Source organism: Drosophila nasuta, chromosome 3, assembly GCF_023558535.2.
Source record: "Drosophila nasuta strain 15112-1781.00 chromosome 3, ASM2355853v1, whole genome shotgun sequence".
NCBI classification, from domain to species: Eukaryota; Metazoa; Arthropoda; class Insecta; order Diptera; family Drosophilidae; genus Drosophila; species Drosophila nasuta.
Genome location: NC_083457.1, coordinates 36052737 through 36070051, shown reverse-complemented (window position 1 = coordinate 36070051; position 17315 = coordinate 36052737). Strand labels below are relative to the sequence as shown.

The 17315-nt window shown below is 32.9% G+C and overlaps 1 protein-coding gene across 1 annotated transcript in view; it reads left to right on the top strand.

Annotated features, from left to right (window-relative positions):
• Nucleotides 1-2872: 2872 nt before the first annotated feature.
• Nucleotides 2873-17315, top strand: part of LOC132793195 (zinc finger protein 526) — a 47766-nt gene continuing 33323 nt past the window's right edge. Inside the window, 1 exon segment of the mRNA XM_060802900.1 lies at nt 2873-5009. The gene's annotated coding sequence lies outside the window, so the exon portion shown is untranslated.

Below are 17315 nucleotides of genomic sequence, written 5' to 3'. Positions count from 1 at the left end.
GCTCTCTCTGCGCTGAGTATTTGTGTATGTGTATAAAGGGGGGCCGCTGCGACGTCGTCATCGTCGTCTTTTTATGTTCGCTTCGAGAGAGAGCGCGCGCGTCTGTGAAAAGCTCTTTTGCGATGTCGTTAACGTTGTTGCGCCGCCCCCAACACACACCCCCGCCACCAGCCTTGCTCACACAAATTTCTTTTGCTCTCGCGGTTGTGTTGCTGACGTCGCTGTCGCTGCCGTCGTCAGCGTTTGCGTCGCTGCTTGGCTCGTTTCATGGGGTTCTTGAGCGTATGCAAAAGATTTTTGCACATATTCATCTTTTTGGCCGTTTTCGGTGCGTTTCGTCGAGCGCGCGTCGCGCAAATATATTTTCACCTACAAGTTTTTCGCGCTAAAAGAAATCTTTGTATTCTCCACTTTACCATAATATAGTGCTTCTACTGTGTTCAGATTCTTTGTGTGTGGTTCTCTCTGTGCGTGTGTGTGTGTGTTTCTTTGCCCTTAGCTTTTTTACTCGTCTTAGATGCCGATACATCTCAGCTTCACTTGGGATACTTACACATATACACTCTCACACATACATCAACGCAAACACTTCCTACATTTTGCGTCGTGTATTATTATTTAGTGTGTGTTTTGTTTCGATTCTCCCCATTTTTAAGACCTCTTGTATGTGTGTGTTTTTTCGCGGCATCTTATGATAAAAGTGCCCAAAAAGAAGAGAAGAAAAATTGCGAATTTTTGTATCTCTGGCGGCCTTGTGAATTTCGCCTCTTGGATGCTATTCAACACAGTAAACAAAAGTGTGGAACAGTTCCACATCTGTTATTGTTGCAAAAAAGCTCCGAACGAAGAACTGTGATAACTGAAACTATGAAAAAACATGGCTCGATAAATTAAAATTAAATGAAATGTATTAAAATTGGTTGGAAATAAATATATCATAGAAAGACAATTAAAGACAAAGTAATGAATGAAATGACATTTAATGAAAATATCTTTGTTAAAAAGACACAATTGAAGCTCTGAAAATTAAGTAAAATCTATAAAGTGTATTTAACAAATATCTGAGAATATCGTATAAGGAAAATATAAAAGTTCCAAAAACTACAGATAACTGAAACTCTGATAATAAAGTAAAATCTATGAAATTTGGTTAAGAAATATACTTATAAAAATATCAAAAAAATATTTATAAAAAAATATTTGGAAATAAATTGCTGGTCATTAAAATCAGTATTTCAAATAATAATCGGTATAAAATATTATTCAGATTAAGGGAATAATATTATTTCTGATTATTATTATTAATATCATAAATGATGTGTACAAAACAATGGCAATGTTTAAACAACAAAGAGTGTGTTGTGTTTGTTTGTCTGCCAATTAGTGGAAAATCACAACTAAATCTTAAAATAAAAATTATAGAAAAGTTGGAATAATATCTACAAAAAAAACAATTTTAAAATTGCATTTATGACAAATTGCTGTGCTCAACTTAGTCATCCCTTTGTCCCTACATCAACTGATTAAATGATGCTGATCTGAACAAAAAATGGCACATGAAAAGCATTCAAAGCATTTTTCAAAGGTGCTCAAGCGTAGACATTTAATGTATGTGTGTTAATAATGAGATTAATCATAAATCATAAACTTATGTGAAATTAATTAAAATAACTATTTGATGAACTCTCTGTAGTAATGAGAAAATGTGCTCGTGAATTTGCAACATATTGCGAGTGTGCTATAAATAATCGCGCAAAAACAGTTTCAACTTTGCTCGAATGGGAAGCTTCTATATACCATATAAACTACATACAATCGCACTCTGTACATGAATATGTATCTATTCATAGGGAGTATTGACTATCGTTGCGGTTCGGCAATTTTGCTGATACATTTGTGTGTGGATTTTTACTGTGTTTCCATTGTCATCGTCAGTTGTTTCATGATGTGTATAAATTGTACATATACAATATGTAAATGCTTTCTGTGTATTATGTGCTTATAAGAGTGTCTGTGTGTGTGTGTGTGTGATGTGAGCGTCGTGCATTTTGCCGACGCGCTGCAGCTGCAGTCGCCGCAAGCAGCACTTGAGCGTCGCCTTAATTTTGTTTTTGGCATTAGAGATGCTATCACCATTTTACGTTGAATACGTTGCTGTTACTGTTGTTTTTGCTTTTGCTTTTACTGATGATTGCCTCACATGTTTCACAGTTTGTTTCTTATTGCTTGCCATCCCCCTTTTCAACCCACTAAACTACTCGCATCCAGCGGCGCTTTGAACTTGAAATTTTTGTTTGTTCGTTTAGTTTACTGTTGTAGTATTTCCATATTCGTTGTTTGCTGCTCTTGTTGTTTCGTTGTCCTGCCATGACGCTTTTACTCTCTCCCGCTCTCGAGGGCGCTCTCTTCAGCCCCATTGCTCTCTTTAGCGTTGTGCTCTCACGCAGAGCTTAGACAATGCGTTTTTGTCTATGCAAGCACGCGTGTCTGGGGTTAGGTCCGTTTCGTTTATGTGTATCGAGGGGGGCAACAAGAGCTATGGAAAGGCAATTGTCTGCGGTTTAAGTTCATAGTGTGTGTATGTCTATATGTATGTGTGTGCCAGCCATGTGTTGGATTCAGGAAGTGAAGTTTGATGTTAGGCATGATATCGATAACGATAACAAGCGATTACATTGATTTCTGTGCGAGTGACTTTTAAATAGTGATAATGATTGATATTATTATTATCAAAGCATGTTCTTAACTACCGACGGCAAAATGCGATTTCGTCTAAATGCCGACGGCAATTTGGAATTTTCTATAATTCTCTCTTTACTAATTCTATTGTTTTCTTCTCTATTATAGGTGCTTTTTGACTGTTTGGAACATTTTTAAAGATTACGTTAAAACGTTGTTGATACTTATTAAAATATTGTTTTGTTAATTAACATAATACAAATAATTATAATAATAATAATATAATAATAATAACGGCAAGTCATCATCATAATAATTACAAATGTAATAATAACGATAAAAAACATATAATATAAATATAAACAACTTATGTGCAATCAGTTAATAATTTTTTTAATTTATTCAAAACATTCTAATTTAATAAAAATAAAACAAAAAAATCAACAAATTTCTACGACAACAACAATGCAACCATAAAAGGAAATAGAGCAACAAATTAAAGTTAACTTTCAGTTGTAAGCGAAAACCAAAAGTGATTTTTAGTTAGTTTCTCAAAATTTAACAAACAAAATTCACAACAAAATTTGGAATACAACAACAACTACAACAACAACAACTACACAACAACAACAACAACTACAACCACTGCAACAACAACAACAAACAACCAACCGACAACAACAACAGCAACAATAAAAGCAACAGTAACTACAAAACTAACAAATAATTATAATAAAGAAGCAAACAACATAATAATATCAAGCAAATTGTAACCATAATAAAGGAAAAAGCTAAAAACGTAACAGTAAACAAAACGTAAATAATAATACAACAAAATCAAAAAGAAAAATCAAAGCGCAACAAACAAAATAAAATACAAAAAGCAAAATAATAAAAAAAGGAAATAAAACCAAACCGAAACACAGCCAATAAACCAATCCAACAACAATAACAATAAAATAAACAAAGCAACAAAGAAATAGCAACAAATCGAAACGAAACCGAAATAGCCTTATAACAAACAAAATAAAACAAAACAAAAGCAAAGCAAAGCAAAACACAAAACGAAATAGAAGAAGCAACAATCCAAGCCCCAACAAACCCAACAAAAAAAAACCATATACCGATAAGCCGATAACTAACAGCAACCGAAACAGGATAAACAACAAAACAAAACGGAATAAACAAAAATAGAAAATAGCAACGAAAACAGAAACAGAAACAGTAACAGAAGTGAACAAATCAAAAGTCAAATTCTAAAGCCAAAAGCAAAACAAAAGCAAAAACCCAAGAAAAGCAAAAATCGAAATAGCCAAAATTTGTTAAATTTTTTGTGTCTAATTAAAAAAGCAGAAAAAAGCGAAATACAAAAATGAGAAAAACGGAAAAGCTAATACAAATTTAAAAACAAAACATAAAAAGGAAATAAAATTTTTGTCGTTGAAAACAAATTGAACTTTTGTGTTACGGTTTCAATTTTCGTCTTTAAATTTACGTTCGTATGAAAAGCGGTCGAAAGCAAAAAAACCAAAAACTAAAAAAGGAATAATGTTCTGAAAAGCTATAAAAAGCTATAAACAATTTTTCAAACTTTGATGAAAACAAAAAAGGTGAACAATTTAAGCGATCAAAAAAGTTAGATGGAAGAAAACGAATAAACGGACGAAAAAAAAAAAAAAAAATACCATCAACTTCCCGTGAGGAAAAGTTGAGAGGAGCAAAATAACAACAACATTTGTGTGTGTGTTTTTTGGCTAACGAAAGTACGAGACAAACATAGTTTGACAGACATTGCGATTATATATATATCATTACAAGTATATACAAAAAATATACCATCTATAAAAAAATACTAAAAAATTTACGTAAAGGCAAATATTCATATCGTGGCAAAAAATTAAAACAAAAAATCATGTAAAAACCATTTTCAAAGCAAAAAAAAAAAAAAAACAATTTCGTACATAAACAAATTAAATAATTATTCGTAGTGCAACAAAAAATAAAAACCATTCAGATATAAACAAAACAAAAAAGAAAAACTTAACAAACCCCCAAAAAAAGCAAACGTTTTAAGCTATACATTAAATTATATATTACATTTATGATAAAAAAAAAACCAAAAAACAAAATAAAAGAAAATAAAAACACAACGCAAAAGTATATTTGAGAATTTAAAACAACATTCAGAAGACGAGGACGAAAAAGGAGAAAACAAACAGTTTTTGGGCCCAATAAAAAATTAACAACTTTTCCCCCCACCCGGACACAGTTTGGAATAAGAAATTTTCACTTCTAGAAAAGCAGCAAACATTTTGGGATATAAAATTCTGGTGAGTAAAAAAAAAATACTTCATTATTTAAATTAATTACTTCATTATTTAAAATAGCGAAGAATAACTCATTAAATGTTATAATATTATAAATTTATTTTTTTGTGAGTGAAGTATTTAGTTGCTTATTGTTTTTAAAAAAGACATGAATTATGGGACTGTTAATGTACCTATTAGACCATAGATCCATACTATTTTATTATTGAACTAAGTTTAAAAAAAAAGTTTCTAAATATTTCATATAATGTAATGTTTTCAAAAATTTGCTATTATTAAAATATTTTTACGTTTTTTCAATTGTTCGATTTTTAACCAATCATAACTAAAATTGAGTTGACCTTAAAAGAAGATGCAATTATAAAGTATCATAAAAGTTACAATACCAAAAAGTTTCAAATAAAACTATTTTGTTAAGTTAAAAATTAATCTCTTTTGATACTTCTGATAGAAAAATAGTATACAAAAAGATCTATTATCATATCCCAAAATTTCATAATAATCGCTTTATAACGTTTTTTTTGGTTTCTAAATTAAGAAATCTGCTGAAATTTGATTTTATGTTGAATATGGAAATAGTTAAATCACATAAATACATCATTCTCTATAAGACTTCTTAAAATTTAAAATTGCATTCATATAATATTAATTTTAAAAAAGTAGAAAAAATAAAATAATAGTCATATGTACATATATAGTACTCTTATAGTCCATTGTGATGATAATTCTCAGAATAATATCCCGTCCATTTTTCAACTGCACTTTGCATAATTATATAAAAATTGCTGGAGGGAATAACATAAAAAAAGTACAGACTGACAAAACACACGCAAAATGTGAGCGGAAGCGAGATGGAGCATGTGGTCAGCACAGAGTGCAAATAGTGTGGAAGGGAGACGACGCGAATGCGCGCCAAAAGTATGCAATAAAAAGTGCCGTTATATGCCGTTATATAATGGCGCCCATACATGACCACTATATACATACATGTGTGAGTGCGAAAGGGAAGGAGTGTCTGTGTGTGTCTCATCTACATGCAAATTGCATTTACGCGCAAAAAATTAATTATTGAAAAAATTGCGCGGACACCCAAAAGCAAAGGGCTGAAATGCCACCCCCACCCATCTCTTAAGAACTCGCCCAATGACTGCTCAACCTCCCCCAAAAGTGACTCCCAAACCTCCGTTTTTTTGTTGCGCTGGCAGCTGAAAAGAAGGAAATGGAAATGGTCAATGGGTTGTGAGAGGGGCAAAGGGGGAGATAGGCTGCTGTTGCGGCCGGGCAATTGAAAATCGAAGCACAAAAGTCGACAGGATGAGCGAACAAAAACACGAAAAAAAAATACAAAATAAAGCACGAGGAAGCATTACACATATTTTAAATGAATTGAAATAAAAATTTCGTATATAAAAATGTGCGAGAGAATGAAATGAATTACGTACGAGTGTGCGTGTGTGTGTGTGTGAGTGTGTGTACATAAAAGTACAGTTGACGCCACACATTTTGAACGGCAAATGACAGCAGCAGTTGCCGTGGCTGGTGGGCAGGGACAGGAGAAGGGGAGAAGTGGAGAAGAGGAAGGGGAAGGGATTGGTCAGTCAGCATCCTTTTGACATTGCTGAACGTCGAGTGTGCTCGAGTGTGTGCGTGTGAAAGTGTGCGTGTGTATGTATGTGTGTGTGTGAAAGAGACTCACTGTCTGCAGTCCGTGTAGAGCACTTCTTCACACTCTCAACTCTCCACAACTCTCCCACCCAGCTTCACTTGCGCCCGCACTGCAAGTAGCTGCAATTTTAAATGGGTTGACTACCGCTTCACACTCTCGACTCTGCACTCTCCGTACACTCCACACTCTTCTCTTTCTCCAACCAACACGAAACGAGCGCAATTATATTTCTCCACAAATGACATTGAATTGCACATGAATTCGACTAGGAACCAGTTGAGGGAGCATTAAACAGATATGCAATTGCATATTTAATATTGATGATCTTGTAACTTTGAATAGCTCTTTATATTTCTTTTTGTATTTGAGATGAATGTTTATACAAACATTAAATAGTTAATTATATTTCTTTTTGCATTTGTGATGAACGTTTATACAAATATTGATGATCTTATATCTTTGAAGAGGTAATTTTATTTAGTTGTTTTAGGATAAATATTTATGCAGTTTTCCAATATTGTAACTAAATTGTAAACAAATAATAATATTTATTGTCATATAAAAATAGTGTAATTATTTCTATCCTTACTGCTGAGTGTTCAGTTACCAAACGATTACTTAGTTATCTCTGAGACCTTCTTCTATATTCTATCTATCTTTTATCGACATCTCTTGATTTTAACTTGTTAACTTTGGGCCTTGCTTGCATGTCATTAATGACAATTTTAATTTATATCTGGTTTCTTTTTCTTCGACTACTTTCTTATACTCCTCCTACAACTGCGACTTCTACTTCTTTTACTTGTGGTCGTTTCGGTTTTTTATTTGCGCTACGTGTGCACTTGGCAACAGCAGCAGTGGCAAAAAAAAGGCATAAGCCACCTCCCCCACCCAAAATGCGACGCATCCAACGAACCGCACAGAAATTGCACATTTTCAGCTTTTCCTTTTTTCTCCATTTTTTTTTGCGTGTGTGTCTTTTATCTCTCTTTCACATCTATTTTTTCGTTTTTTTCGGTTGCATTCTTTTCCATGCCATTTCGTTAATTTTATTGCAGCTGCTGCGCAATTTTCATTTTTCTCTTTTTTGTTAGTGTTGTTGCTTTTGTTGCACTGTCATTGAATGCAACTAGCAAACGGAGTCGAGTCTAGAGCAAACGTGACATATCATTACCCACAGCAAAATGCAATGACAAACGGGGCTGAGGGAAAGGGGAAGAAGAAATGCCGCTCTTTTTTTGTCTATATCAGAAAAGTTTGTAACATGTTTTTTTTTATTATAAGCGAAGGTTTCTCTGCTGATTCGCTTGCATTGACAAACTGAATTGGGTTGGCGAAAGGGTTGAGGGGATGGGTGAATTGCAACATATCTGCAAAATATCTAATTAAAGTGTCGATTTTTTCTACATACTTTATTTTGTGGGATCGTTAACGTTTTCATCTAAATTGTAGATATTTTAACATGACTTAGTATATTAAAATACTTTGATTTGATTTTTTCAATAGGTATTTTTTTTTAAGAAGAATTAAATATTATATAATTCTGTATAATTATACTTGTAACTAGCTTTTACCTTATTTCCAAGGTAAAGATATATTTAATTTATTTTCAAATATTAGAAATATACTTCACTGAAAAGATAGTATTGTAATATACTGATATACTATAAGTATATTAAAATTCTATCTTTTCTCTGAAGTATATTTCTAATATTTGAAAATAAAATAAATATAACTCTATCTTAGAAATTTATGATTTTTCATATCGTATTTTGCTTGCTAGTTAGTTTGTAGTATATTAAAATACTATTTTTTACGCATTGCATATTTTTAACAGATTTGTAGTATTTCAGTTGTATATTCTTTTTCCTAAAAACCTTTTTCACCGGCTCTTTCTCGTTGAACTTTAAAGCCAATCAGTTCCGGCCATGCCCAACTCTTTAATGTTGATCCTAACTAATTACAAAGGACAGACATGAGCATGGAGCGTGGTTGTCTTTTATCTCAGACCCTGCAGCACATGTGTCAACCCGTTTCGCTGACATTTTTTCGGTGGGGAAAGGGACTTCAAAGGCAATTCGACAGACCCCCAAAAAAAGAAGAGGGAAAATACCTGACGATTAGATGAAGGGATAAAAAAAGCTAAGCTAATGTCCGGCCAGCTGGCTGCATTGACAATTGCAGCTACTACAATCAAACTCCTTTATCTATTTTAGTAGAATCTTTCTCCCATTTCCCGTTGCTTGCCTCGATTTTCGGAGAGGATTGTCAAGTGGCAACACACAAACTGAAACTCAAACTCAAATTCGCATTCGTGGAGCCAAGGCCAACGAACGAACGGCAACGGCAACTAAATGATGCCACCGAACAAGAACCACCCACTTGAGGTTTAGTTCAGCTCGGTTTAGAGCACTGCTCGAGGGTGGCAACCAGAAGGGATCCATCCGCCTGTCCGTCCGTCCGTCTGTCTGTCTGTCTGTCCGTCTGCCTTGCTTCCTGTTGCCTGCATATCGCGCACATTTTCGCTTTTGTGTGTTGCCATTCTACACGTTGTCGATGTTGTCTCTGTTTTGTTGTAGCTGCTGCTGCTGTTGCCTTTCATGACTTTCACTTGCATCCATCCCATCGCATTGTGTCACAGATTCTCTATCTGCTCTCAGCTTGTTTTCTATCCACCGCACACACACACACACTCCAGCATACAATATTCATGCACAAATGTCGCGCTGAGCACACGACGAGTACTATTTGCCTGCTGACTGAGAAGTGCTTAATTAGAGACCCCCTCAATAGAAATGTTAGCTTGTCAGCTTAGTCCCCTCACTGTGGCAGCTCCTTGCAGCCTTGCAGTGGAGTATCATCATATTTTAATTGCTAACAACATTTTTGCAAAGCTTCAAGTGTTGACTCTAGTTCACTGGGGACTATAGAACTTTCGCGTTGATTTATTGCATAGCAATTTCAATGGAATATGTGCCTATTTTTTAAATCAAATTGAAGCAATTTGTAGTGAAAATAAGAAATTAAAAGGTTTAAAAAATCTGAGTTTGGTTTATAACACTTTAAATTTAAAATTTGTAGTGAAAATAAGTATTTAAAAGCTTTACAAAATCAGAGTTTGACTTTTTCATTTTTGTTTCAACATTTTGTTTTATAGTTTAACAATAAATTTACAAAACGTTTCTTTAAGGGACTCAATTACTCTTGTGTGGAGCAAACATTTAGAATACTTTTTGTATATATTAAAAATACTATTATTTACTTCATAAATATTTGGGTAGTATATTTCTAGTAATTTAAAATATACTAAATATAACTTTACTTTAGAAATGAATGATTCTTGGGAATGTTTTTTTGAGCTAGTTTTATGTAAGCGGTTCTTTATAAAACTAGATCAAAGCAACATTCTCACAAATCCTTCATTTATAGTCATTGTTATTATTATCAATACCATTATTAATATCAAAGTTTTTTCTATTGTCTTATTAAATAAGACAGAATTTAGAAAACATTGAAATTCAATTTTCTTGTCAACTAAAATTTAAAAATATTTAACTATTCATTTTTATATTTTTTCGTCAACAATCTGCTCTCAAGTGTGGATATTTTTCACTCCTTCCACAGCAACGTCAAAAAAATACATTTCACATACAATACAAAGCCTTGGCCACGCCCACAACGCCTTAAAATAAAAATGCAAGCGCAACTTAAGCGTTTCTTATTGTTTTAAATAAAAACAAGTGACTGCCCAATGCATGTCAACAGCCTATCAAAAAACAGCCTGGGCCACGCTGGCGTATGCGTAACATGCACCCGCATTCGCATTCATCCGCCATGTGGGCTGCTGGTGCACTTTATGTCGATCTCAGCGCGATTCTTCTTGCAGGGGTTGTTGTTGCAGCTGCTTGTGGGAGAGGGAAGAGGGAGGGAGCAAGAGGCTGGGTGAAGGAACATGAAAATGGGGAATGGTGTGTATTTTTTCGTCAGTTGTTTTTTTTATGTGTCGTCGGTTGCTATGCAATAAAAAATGAAATCCTCAACATGGTTGCAAAAAAGGGAAATAAAAAGGTTGTTGTTGGGTGTGTGCGACTATCAGATGCGTTGTGATGGGGTTTTGGTTTAATTAATAGGAATTGGTTTGAAAAGATTTACGGATTACAAAATACAAACTGACTGAAAACTCTTTTTTTAATGTTTATTCACTTTGCTTTTTTCTATATTATTTTTGTATATTATCATACAAAATTGTATCATAAATAAATAAAATAAATTAAATTATACCAATTTCAGTTGGGTCTCTTCATTTCGTAAAACAATTGTAATTTTACCTTTTTACGGTAAAAAAAAATGAAAAGGTGGCGTGTTTGGCCAACGAACAAATAAGGCCATTCAAATAATTTGCACACGGGGGCAAAGGATTGTGTGTTATGCCTGACTTTGATATATGAGCTGGAGTTTGGAGGGAACAAATTGTGGTAGGAACTGGTTGAGGTTTTAGGCAAATATTATTAAATCAAATATCATGATGATGACATTAGCCCGAGGGCTAAGAGTCGAGCTTAAAAAAAGGTGAATTGCTGTTTGAATTCGTTAATAGAGTAATAAATTTGCATAGGAAAGGAAGGGAAAAAGTAGAAGTAGTTGGAAGTAAAAAGAGGGAGAAAAAGTTGTGAAAAATTATGTGTCTAGAATGAATATATAATTTTGCATTAAAGTATAAAATTTTAAAGCAACTATTACTAAGTTATGAAAAGCACAACATTCGTATTAAAAATTGAGTTCTTGAAATTAGATCACCTTAAAAACAAACTCTTCAAACTAAAAATTATTAAAGTCTAACAAATTCTATATTTCGGATAGACAATTCTATAATCCATCTAAATTCTTATACATTGTTTATGTATTATATATATGAGTTTTTTCGTTCATTGCTCAGTTAATCGAGCTGTTGCAAAATATATTCAATAGCATTATATGATATAATATATAATAATACAATATTTGATGTTCTTGACGTACTTTTGAGACCAAAATTTCTTGTACTAAGACCAAAAAATTGATTTTATAACTTTTTTTTATACATTTACATTTGCTAAAAACGTATTCTACATGGCATAAAAATATATTGAGGATAATGCGACTCTCCCTCTACTTTTTCCATGTTTCTCTCCCCTCATTTCCCCATTGTTATATTGCATTTGTTTCACTTCTGATTCAGACTGCAGCTAGAAAACAATGCGCTGCCTCTTGATGCAAGTGCTCTTTTTACGAACGTGCAACAAAAAACTGTTAGTGCCTACGGTCAAAGAGAAAAAGAGATGGGTAAAAAGAGCGAATGAAAGAGAGAGAGAGAGAGTTGACTGCATTTTCGTTGGGGCGTTGGCAACGAGGAAATGGAAAAAAAAAAGTTAAAGTTTCAACTGCATTTGGTTGCATGGGCGCCTCGCGTCTGCAACTTTTTGTTGCATTGCCTTGTGTGATTTACAGGGAGAAAAGCAAGTTGAACATGGCCAAAAATTTGACGTGTCAGCGACGCCCACTGCGCACAGCAGTCAATGGCTGTCCAATTATCTATTTAATGTGATTTCCTAGCCAATCTATGGTCATAACTTTTCACTTAACGTCACGAGGAAAACCCTTTTGGAAATGCGTTAAACTGCGAAAAAGTGGGAGAGCTTCAAGTAATTGAGTTTGGGCAATTAGGCTTCGTGAATTGCCAGCAGATTAAGACTTTTGCTTTATTGTTGATCGTAAAAACAATAGTGAAGAAAATCGATGGGTTTTCGCTTTATGCTTATCACTAATGAGATTCCTTAAAAGCACATAAATTTTTATTTATCTTTATAGGAAATGTAAGTTTTCTTTAATGAGCTTTGATGGATGTTTTTAGTTTATGATGGAATTTTAACTTTAGCTTATTAAAAATTAACTTTAATCTGAAGTTCTTTTTTATGGTTTTTAAGGAACTTTGTTGGGTATTTTTAGTTTATGTTGGAGCTTATTAAATAATGTGCTAAAAGTATAAGCTTTGTAAATGTTCGACGTATACGTAAAAAATAAAATAATGTAGAGAGAGAAAAAGGCTTTTTGTAAGCAGCTTTAAGGATCTTTTAAAGCTTTACCACATTGCTATTTACATAATCTATCAATCTAATCAATAGTTAAGAAACATGTTAAAGATTTCTTAAAAGAAAATACATGTCATTTGAACTTTATTAAAAAAATCATGAATTTTTGCATAGTATATAAAAAATTTTGCTAAGTATTTTCAATATGTTGAAATTTTTAATGGAATTTTAACATCTTATTATTTGTTTTAACTTATTGGAAAATTCGCATAATAAAAATAGAATAAACTTTATATTTTAGTACGTATACGAAACAAATTTATTTTAAATCTGAGCTTTTCATGTACAGCTTTAATTAGCTTTGAAGCTTTTGAAAAATATTTGGTTATTAAACTGTTAGAACTTGTACCTTTCTATAATCTGTTAATATAGTCTCTTCTTTGATTTTTCTGCTCATTTGCGACCCATTCTCGATAGGTAAGCAACATGTCAAACGAGTCTAATGCAATTAACTTAAATGCCGACTGCAATATGCAATTTAGCAAGTTATGTTCCAGACTAAATAAAGAGCTTAAATGCGAGAAAATATTAGCAAAGGCAAAGCCTCAACAAGGCAGGTGGCAAAAACCAAACCAAAAAGCAAAGCGCAGACTGAAGAGTGAGAGGTACAGTTTACAGTTTTGTTTGCCCACAGGTGACAAAATGCAACCGTGCGTAAGTCGAGTTGAGTCTCTCGTTCTTGCTCTTTCTCTTCTCCTCTCCCTCTTCTCACTTAGTGTGTCGCGCCCTCATGCGTAAAGTGTGAAAATCCACACGCATCTAACGGAAATGTGAGTGGAAAATCCGCACAAAGGGCGCCGCACGCACGACACTCAAAACAGTGATGGAGGCGGGAACGGTGGGGGGCTAAAAGGGGGTAAGTTGTGTAAGTAATAGGATTAGTTAAGGGCTCCACTTACAGGCCAAGGGTCGGTCTCGTCTTTGCAGCTAAAATGCAAAATCCGCTGACATAGTTTTCAGCGTCTGGCAACTTTTCGAGTGGCCCTCGGCAAGTGTGTCAAATTGCATATCAAAAGTGGAGAGCGTAGTTCTTCTAGTTCCATACTATAAATAAATAAAAACGAATAGAAAAAGTACTTTAAAAATCCAACTGCAATGTGTCATCGTTGTATTTTTTCTTTCTTTTTTGTAAGTTCCGCAAGTTGTTTAATCATAAATTTTATCGCATGTTTTGTGTTTGTTTTGCAATTTGCTTGAAAGTGAAAACTACGAAGCGATTGTTATAAGGGTTCCTGCAAAAGGGGGGCGGCCAAAGTTGAAGAAGCAGCAAAACGAAACAAGTTTTAAATGCACGGCAAAGTTTTGGCAGCTCGGCAGACGGCGTCGAGACAAAAGCCACTCAAAACATTGTGGCCAACTGCGAGCGGGCCAAAAGGCTTCAAGGGTCGCGGCAAGGTGCAACAATTTTGTGCATTTCAAGTGGAAAAAAGTGCTTGAGAAGCGCAAAGAGAGACGGCACTTAGTATGCGCTCTTTTACTGCAAACTTGGCAGCACTAAAAAAGTATCTCAAGCAGCAAGCGAGTGTTCTTAAATTGCAATGAAATGTTACTTAACTTTATGATATTTTAATTTATGTCAAATTTATTTAAATTGGTTTAGTTTTCTATTAATGCATAAATAGTTTTCAATATATATATTTCATGTCGAAATTACTTGAGAAGCGCAAAGAGAGGCTGTATTTGTTAGGCATCCTTTTACTGCAAACTTGGCAGCACTAAAAAAGTCTCTTAAGCAGCAAGCGAGTTCTTAAATTGCAATGAAATGTTACTTAACTTTATGATATTTTAATTTATGTCAAATTTATTTTAATTGGTTTAGTTTTCTCTGAAGGAATAAATAGTTTACAATATATATATTTCATGTCGAAATTACTTGAGAAGCGCAAAGAGAGGCGGTAGTTAGTATACAAACTTGGCAGCACTAAAAAAGTATCTTAAGCAGCAAGCTGAAGTTTTTAAATTGCAATAAAATGTTAACTTAACATTTTATTTTTTCTTTATTTATTTTAAATTTATTTTATTATTTATATTTCACTTGGAACATGCTTGAGAAGCGCAAAGAGAAGCTGTATTTGTTAGGCACTCTTTTATTTCAAGCTTGGCAGCACTGAAAAGTAACTTAAGTGTTAAGAAAATATAATGAAGACCTACTATAAAATATAATTATAATTTAGGATATTACTAATATATTTTTAAAGTACTTTATTGTGTATTTAATATATGGGCAATTCTCTGATGTCGAATGCGACATTTGTACGCATTCAAACTGAAAAAAAACATGTGCCAAGACATTATTTTAATTTTGTAAAAATTGAAACTTATAGCTCTCGGTTAGCACTATAATTGGTGCTAAGATGGATTTTGGGCAATTGTTCGTTTTCAAGAAAATTGCAAAAATGTTGCGCATTCGCACGCGACAAAAACAGAAGTTACTTTTTCAAAAACCAATTCAAGCACTTATTTTAGCGAAACGTGATGAAAGATTTTAATGCAATTAATTTTAATGTATTATGCATATATTTATCTAAATAGTGTATTTGGTTTGACTTAAAAATATTAAGTTGTCTTTTTTTAAATTAAATTTTAATCACTGTCGCACGCGACATGTCGCACGCGACATTTTTTCCATCATACTTTTTATGCTGTTTTTTGTACTTTTTAAGTTTATTTGAAGAGCATATCAAGCATTTTCATAGTTTTTTAATATATTCAATATATATTTTTATTTTCAACTGAAATTTCATATTTTAAAAAATAACTTTAACAAAGGTAAACAAAACGAAATATATTCATAACATGTACATAAGAAACATAATTAACTATTTTAAATTACATCATTAATGTCAAAAAATTTTTTTTATGAATATGCTGTTCTAGTGGATTTCGTTTGTTGGCCATTTCAGCAAAACAAATTCATTTGGTTTATACCCGGTATACTGTGCACATTCATTCTATCATTGTTTTTAATGACAAAGTCTCAATTGGCGCTTATGACATGAAATTTATATTATTTTTTGCACTTAAAAAGAGTATGCATCATCTACACTAAAAAAAAAATTATTTTACGAAAAAAAAAATTTTTTGCCATGTCGCACGCGACAAACTTTCAAAAATTCTTAAAAATGAAGTTGTGCTTATATTCATCCAAATTTTATTTTATTATATTTGGTAGCAAAATATGTGTTTGGACACAGTTTTGCATGCTCAATGGACAAAAACTTTAGATGCACTCATAACAAATGCTGTTTTTCACTGTCGCACGCGACAAAAATAGAAGCTGATTAGCTGAAAAGAAATTTACCGTTATTAGCTACTGCATCATTTCTTTTATATATTTTGTATATTCCTTAGATATTAAACAAGATATTAAATTAAGGGTATCAATGCATACTGACTCCCTTTAAGGAAATGAATCAAAACAAAACTTGCAGTAGAAATGTTTAAAACAGAACTTTTGCTCATCTTCGACTTTGTATTGAAATTTTTCAAAATGTGTTACGAGTAAATGGAAAAATCGTTTATATTAGTTAAATGTAATATTTTCCCTATAAACAAATGTGAAGAAAACATGCTTTTATAGAGTTTGAATTTTTTGGCGCTGGTTGCACTTTCTAGAGAATTGCCCATATTGTTATTATATTCATTTAATAAGCTGAATTAGTTTATATTTGCCGATTTTTATCAAAGGTTTATAATATAATTTTGGTACTTTTTACATTAATTATGAATTACATTTTATTTGCCTTAGCTTCTTATTGTTACAAATTTAAGGAATTAAATTAGTTTTATATTGGATTTTTCTATTAATCTATATATAAAGTGAAGAGCATTCATCAGCCGATTTCTATTCCTGGCTTCTTCATAACAAACTCACATAAAATTTGCGCACGTTCGCTTTTGTGCTATCAGCTTGAAATATTTGCGACACTTATCAGCTGAGAAATTGGCATATATAGTATATATTTACATACACACACAACACACATTTAGTGTATATAGTATAGTCGAGTAATGGCAAGTTCAATTTGCGCGATAAGCGCGAAAAATCAACAAAAAACAAAAAATAATAATAAAAGAAATACTTAATCATAGCTGAAATCTGGCAAGAGGTAACCCCACATTTGGCGACCAAATGGACAGAGTCTCTTCCCCTCCGTGCCCCCCTCGTATCGTCATAAAATGTCATAATATTTGCACATTCTATTTTCATTTATGTATTTTATTTTATTTTGGTTTTTTCTGTTTGTCTGAAAGGTAAACAAAATCAAATCGATAGGTTACTGAACCAAAAAGGCGAAACTGCAAACAGGAAAGCAGCTGAAAACAGAAAAGCGAGCAACAACAAGTAAAACAACAAAAGGCAACGTCGCATACATAATGCAAATGCAATAACAACAAGCAAAAGATACGGATACTGATACAGATACAGACAGTGAGATACAGATACTGAGTGAGAGCAAAGTGTTGCCAACAATGCGATACGGATTCTATATTTAAGCATAGACTGCATCTTAC